The sequence below is a fragment of the Zingiber officinale genome, chromosome 4A (genome assembly GCF_018446385.1).
Source record: "Zingiber officinale cultivar Zhangliang chromosome 4A, Zo_v1.1, whole genome shotgun sequence".
NCBI lineage: Eukaryota > Viridiplantae > Streptophyta > Magnoliopsida > Zingiberales > Zingiberaceae > Zingiber > Zingiber officinale.
This window is the reverse complement of record NC_055992.1, coordinates 35,180,587-35,187,457: the sequence shown is the minus strand read 5'-3', so window position 1 is coordinate 35,187,457 and position 6,871 is coordinate 35,180,587.

Genomic DNA, 6,871 nt, shown 5'->3' with positions numbered 1-6,871 from the left:
TCTTGTATGAACTTGAAACTGGAAGCAAGACGGAGAGTAGATAAAGGCAACTGGACGTAGTGGGACCAAGTTCAAAATAAACCAGACTTGACCTAGGTTGAATAAGATCCAAATTGATTCGGTCAACCCGCTATGTTAGGTTGATCTTAGGTTTGAACTAGATTTGATAATTAGTCTTGGTTCAGTCGGTCGAAAAGTTTTTAGTCGACGGATAAACCTGAAACGATGAGATCACATGGTTTGGTCCAAATCGCAAAGAACTCGAACGTGGGATCATGTTTGACTAGGTTTGATCGACCGAATGAGGTTTACAGGTCAACTGAACGAGGCTATAAAGAACCTTGAGATCAGAACTTAAGACATCAACTTAATCCATAATCCTCCTTTTCTGTGCTCCAAAAAGATTTCAAGGCTCTGCTCGTGCGATCGAGGAAGTGCCAAGAAGAGTACTTTATATTTGTGCTCTATTTTTATTTTATTTGTGATTGTAGACAAACGTGTAAGAGATTTCTCAGCCTCTAAAAAGTTCAGGAAAGGAGAGCCTAGTGGATAGGTGCCTCTTGTACATAGGCCTTGAAGTACTGACCCTGGAGATTTGAAATCCTGTGTCTTTTGTATTCTTAGTTATTATTTATATTCCACTACGTACTAAAGAATAAATATGAAAAACACAAGCAAAAAAGTGAAACGTGATATTCACCCCCTCCCTTCTAACATGTCCAATAGTCCTACAATTGTTATTAGAGATAGCCAACTATTGATTGGACTAACTGCCAAGGGAGTAAGTAAGCCAAAAGATTGAAGGGGAGCAATCGCAAAGATATGATGGTAAATTCAATTTTTAAATTCTATATTATTTGCTTTAAGTATAAGGAGAGAAAATACTATAAAAATAAGTTTTTTACACATAAGACTCAAATGCCACAACTAGCAGCAAAAGAGGAATCAATACTAGGAGTCCAAAGAAACAAAGAGCACATCGTGTGCTTTAAGTGTAAGCAATGGGTCACTACAAGAATTAGTGTTCGGATAAGAAGAAGAAAAAGTCCAAAGATATAGTGGAAGTGATCGGAGTTAGTAAATTTTAGAATTATAAAAATATCCTTTTTGAAATGATGTTAGTAGTAATTATTATTTAGATTATGTTAAATTAGATAATCCATATGATCAAAATCTAGATCTAATCAACCATGAGAATAATTCGAATTTAAATAATTCGAAATTAATTAATTTTAATAATTCAATTTAAAATAATAAATGTAATTAATAAATATAATTCTAATTTGAATAATTCGAAATTAATTAATTTTAATAATTCAAATTTAAATAATAATGTAATTAATAAAGATAATTATAATTTCAATAATTCAAAGTTAATTATTAAAAATTCAAATTTAATAACTCTGGAAAATTAAATTAATCAATACGGTAATTTAGAATTAGTTCAAATTAATCAAAATCTTCCAATGATATTGACCTATTTAATCAAGATATTGATCAAATCAAACAATATAATTATCTAAACCTTGATCTAACAAATCAAAAGAAAATTTCAAATTTAATTAATTAAAACAATACGTATTTAAATAAAAACATAATTAATTAAGATAATTCTACTTAAAATAATTCAATTTTAATTAATTTAATAATCCGAATTTAAATTAAAACTTAATTAATCAAGATAAATATAATTTGAACCATTCAAATTTAACTAATTTAAATAGTCTTAATTTAATTAATAATTAATAAATATATTTTGCACTATTCAAATTTAATTAAATTAAATAATTCAAATTTAAATAATTAACTAATTAATCAAGATTATCTTAAATTGCTTAATTTTAATGTTAAGATAAATTCAAATTTTAAAAATCAGAAATTAAATTTCATAAACCAAAATAAATCTTCAAATTAAAAAAAAACTAATTCGAATTCTAAAATTAAAATTTAAAAAACAAGAAAAAAAATAAATCATAAAAAAAAATTCTAATTCTAAAAATTAAAATTTAAAAATCTATACAAGAAATTTTCAAATCACAAATTCAAATTCTAAAATATAAAATTAAAATTTTTAAATTTCGAAAATAAATTTTCAAATCCTAAAAACACTAATTGAAATTTCAAAAATTTGAATTTAAATCTTAAAATTTATAAATGTAATTATAATCATGTTTCCTTCAATTATGGAACAATGACTAATTCAAATCTTAAAAATTTAAATCTAAATTAAAAATTAAAAAAAATAAAAAATCTAAATTTGGAAAACAAACTTATACTTAGAAAAATAAAATTACAAAAATTGGTTACAGTCTAGGTAAAGACAAACCAAAATTCTAAAATTCACAAATCTAATTATAATCGAGTACCATTTGATTATGAAACTAATTAATAAAATAATATCCAAGCTAATAAAATCAAAATATATCAAAGTGGGTTGATACGTTCATGTGTCAACGTGAAATATATCAAATTGAGAATTTGTTATATTATTAGAAATAAATTATCGGTAAATTAGAAAAAAATCTCCAATTAAAATGTTAACTTTGCATGCAATCTCCATGTCTAAAAAACTTTGTTTCCACTCCCTGCATGCAAAGTATTACTTGTTTCAACTCCCTCATGCAAATATTGATACCTAAATTGTCCCTCAGATTTTTTAGGTACAAAAATTTCAAAATTGAGTACAAAAAGTTCAAAAATGAGTATAATTCTTCTTAAAATCAGTACTTTATATTAAAAATCGAGTATATTTTCTATTAAAATTGTCCATCTTATTTTTTAGGTATAAAAAGTCTAAAAATAAGTATAATTCATGTTAAATTCAACACTTTACACTATAATCTAGTACTCTATACTAGGATTGAGTATATTTTCTATCAAAATTAACCCTCATATTTTTCGGTACAAATAGTCTAAAAATGAGTATAATTCCTATTAAATTCAGCACATTAAACTAAAATTGAGTATATTTTGAGGTGAAAAAAGAATCGTACTCAATTTGATAGAAAATATATTAGATTCTAAATGAATATACTCAATTTAAGAGGATTTATATTGATTTTTAGACTTTTTGTACCTAAAAAAATCATGGGCAATTAGGTAAAGATCTTTGATTGGGGAGTGAAAATAAAGATTTTCATGGATGAGGACTACGTGTAAAAATTTATTTATCAATAGAGACTGCATGTAAAATTATCCATAAATTATTAGTTGCTTGATTTACTTGATTGACATATTACATGTTTGTCATGCACATGCATATGTTTAATAATTATATCATACTTATTTATGCCATGTCATGCATAATGGTTATGTGTTAACTGCGTGTCATAGCACAGCTAAATAGAAAAAAAATAATGACTTGATCTGACAACATAATATTAGGAAGCGATGAGTGATAGCCATTAGAAATACCTAGTTTGTTGGATAAGACGTATCTTGTTTGGTCCACCTAATTATTAAGAGAAATTGATTGAAGCCAACTCATCATATCCTAAATAAATTAGACCAAGATTTTACACTAAATTGGTTAAATGTATAATTTTTTGAGTTAACTTTGTCTAAGGAAGTGAGATGACAAAGACCCAAGTTTAGAAATGTTTAGTTAATTTATTGAAGGTCATACAACTTGCCCCAATTCAAATTAAATCTTAATCACTTAAAAATTAACAAATCATCTCATACAAACTTGATTGGTTGTACTGTGATATATAGAACGAGCGAGATGATAAAGACAATTAAATTGAAAATATTTTATAAAAGTCTTCAAAATCTATAGGACTATTTTCTTAAAATTATTTTCAAAATAGTCATTTTACATAATAAATAATCTTTAATAATATTTCATGTTTGATTGAGTGTATTAATATATAACTTTTAAAAAATATATATCTTTGAAAATGATGATTGTTGACCAACACTTAGAGTCTATATTCTTAAGTTGACATTAAACTCCTAGACCTCTAAAATAAATAGATATGTCTTCCTTATAGCTAATAAGAATGTCCTATGAAAATGTCAAGTTAAGGAGGATGCCATCATTAAAATATCAATATTTAAAAATACTTTTTCAAAATATATTTAAAAATTTATGTTGAAAATATTATTCTTTGAAAAGATATTTTGAAAAATATTTTTGTAACGACCCGCCTCCTACTGACTAAGCTGTGAGGCTGAGCGTCACATTATGCTGTGCTAAATTACTATTGCGGAAATCTGGATTGATTAAAATTTTACTAAACTGATTACTGTAAAATCTGAACTTAATATTCTAGGTGTACCTAGGAGTTGTACACATGCTGGGGAAGATAATCTATGCCTCTCGGATGTCCTGCTAGTTATAACCAGGCATTTCAACTGATCCATGAATCGATTGAGCTGTCGGATCGATCCAGCTTGATACTAGCACGGAGGAAAACTCTGGATCGGTCGGCTGACCGATCCAGTGGCTATATGGCTTCTGTATGCGGCTGGATCGGTCTACCGACCGATCCAGGAGTACACTGATCGGTCGGTAGACCGATCCAGTGGCTGACCGATCAGTGAGCTTCTGTACTGTCTGCTAACTCTCTGTTCGCGACTGGATCGGTCAGCTGACCGATCCAATGGCACAACGCCAATTCTGATCGATCTATAGATCGATCTGGGTTTCTGATTTTGCACTGGACCTCTGATTTCAGCACTAGTTCGTGCCAAAATCTCATATAAGAATTCTAAAACCGTTTGAAATAAGTTCTAACATCTATTAACTAACATTCTGACATAATTACTAACAATTTAAACAAATCTTCCATGGGTTAACATTCTAAGGTCAAAAAGTGCATAAAAGTACTGAAGAAAAGAAAACTAAGTTCTTAATTTGCTAACTCCCTAAGGATCTTCATTCCAGGTTCCTGCCACACACACCATCACTGCATTGCCCTCAGCTTTCTCTGCTAGTCCATCTTTCCTTTACCTTTATCTGCAGTATAAGGAAAAGAAAGTATCTATAAGCTTTCGCTTAGTAAGAAACCATCTACCTCACTAAAACATGCATTCGATGCAATATGCTTTTAAAAGAATGCTATTTAAAAACATGCACTGAATTTGTTAAAGCATGGCATACTGAAGTTACATGGCATAATTACTGAAACATGGTATAAATACTGAAACATGGCATGCATAATAAAAATCTAAGCATGGAGCTATCTCATGGTATCAACTAGGAAAACTAAACTTAAACTGAAACTAAAACTGAGCTAACACTATATTCACATAACTAGATTAAGAGTTTGAAATCTATTATCATAATAAGTGAAAATAGTGATCATGCTGCTGTTTGGGCCCGGCTACTGTACTTGTTGTGCGCGCATCCCTAACTAGACCCGGGGTTGCAAATTCCGAATCTAGTAGGGTTTACTAGGTTAGCTAAACCTAGGGACGACTGTGGGAGCCCAACCCAATGGATATCTAATCCAGTACAGTGCCACTGAAAGTAAAATACTGAACGTGAGCTAATAAATTCTTGTCTTGCTTTTACTAGGTTGTCTAAACCTAGAACTAGGTTATCTAAACCTAGAGGCAACTGTGGGAGCCTACCCATTGGACATCTAGTCCTGTAAAAGCTGGAGCAAGACTAAATAAATTATAAAATGCTGCTACTGCATTTATCTAAGCTACTAAAATGCCTAAGTTGCATTTTTTTGTGCCAAACAACTAAAATGAACACTTGGTATGCGCTAATTCGTATCCTTTGTGTCGGTAGTCTACATATTACTAAACTAATACATGGAATTCACATGAAGCTACTTATACTACAGGTGAGGGGTTTCTTACCTCCTGTTCGTAATTTCTTACGATTCAAATCGCTAGGTCTCCGGAGGAGACGATCCTTTCGACGATCTTCTCGCGTTTATGCGTTCCTCTCGCGGAGGGGAACGTTCTTCTGCTGGAATCGCTGCCGGAAGGTGCTCTTAGGGCCCTAGGGAGAGAACCCTAGGGTTGGCGCCGAGAGGAAGAAGGAGAAGGAGAGTTGCGGCGTGGCTAGGGTGAGGAAAAGAAAGGTTGCCGATTAAAATCCTATCTCCCCACTTATTAATTCCTATTTATATTAAGAGATTAATTCCCCCAACTCTAATTTAAATAAAATTATTTCCCTTTCCTTTCAGCACGGCCCTGTTGGGTTCATCCGGTTACTAAAGCTATCCATAAGTCGTAGGACCCAATAGGTCTCGGGTTCAATTCCCGCGTAGGCCATTTTCGTTTCCTATTTATTTTTGCTACTTCCGCTATCCTAAAAATTCCGGAAAAATATCTAAAAATTCCAGAAAAATTATAGAATATTTCTAATATAGTTTTGAGAATTTTCGGGCATTACAATCCCCCATACTTTTATAAAAAGTTCATCCTCGAACTTAGAATAACTCTGGGTACTTCTGTCTCATGCTGGCCTCTGTCTCCCAAGTTGCCTCTTCTGCTATGTGACTGTGCCAAATAACTTTGACTAATGGTACTTCCTTGTTCCACAATTTCTTAACTGCTCGGTCTATTATCTGAATAGGCCGACTGTCATAGCTGAGGTCCTCGCAGATCTGTACCGACTGGGGCTCAATCACCTGAGTGACATCTGGGATATGCTTCTTCAGCATAGAGACATAAAATACATTGTGGACAACTGACATTTCCTGGGGTAGCTCTAGCTTATATGCTACCTTGCCCACTCTTCTGCTAATAAGGTATGGTCCCACATATCGGGGACTTAGCTTGCCCTTCTTCCCAAAATGCATTACTCCCTTCATGGGAGCTACTCTGAGGAACACTGAATCCTCAACTGAAAACTCTAAAGGTCTGCGCCGTGTATCAGCATAGCTTTTCTGGCGGCTCTGAGCTGTCT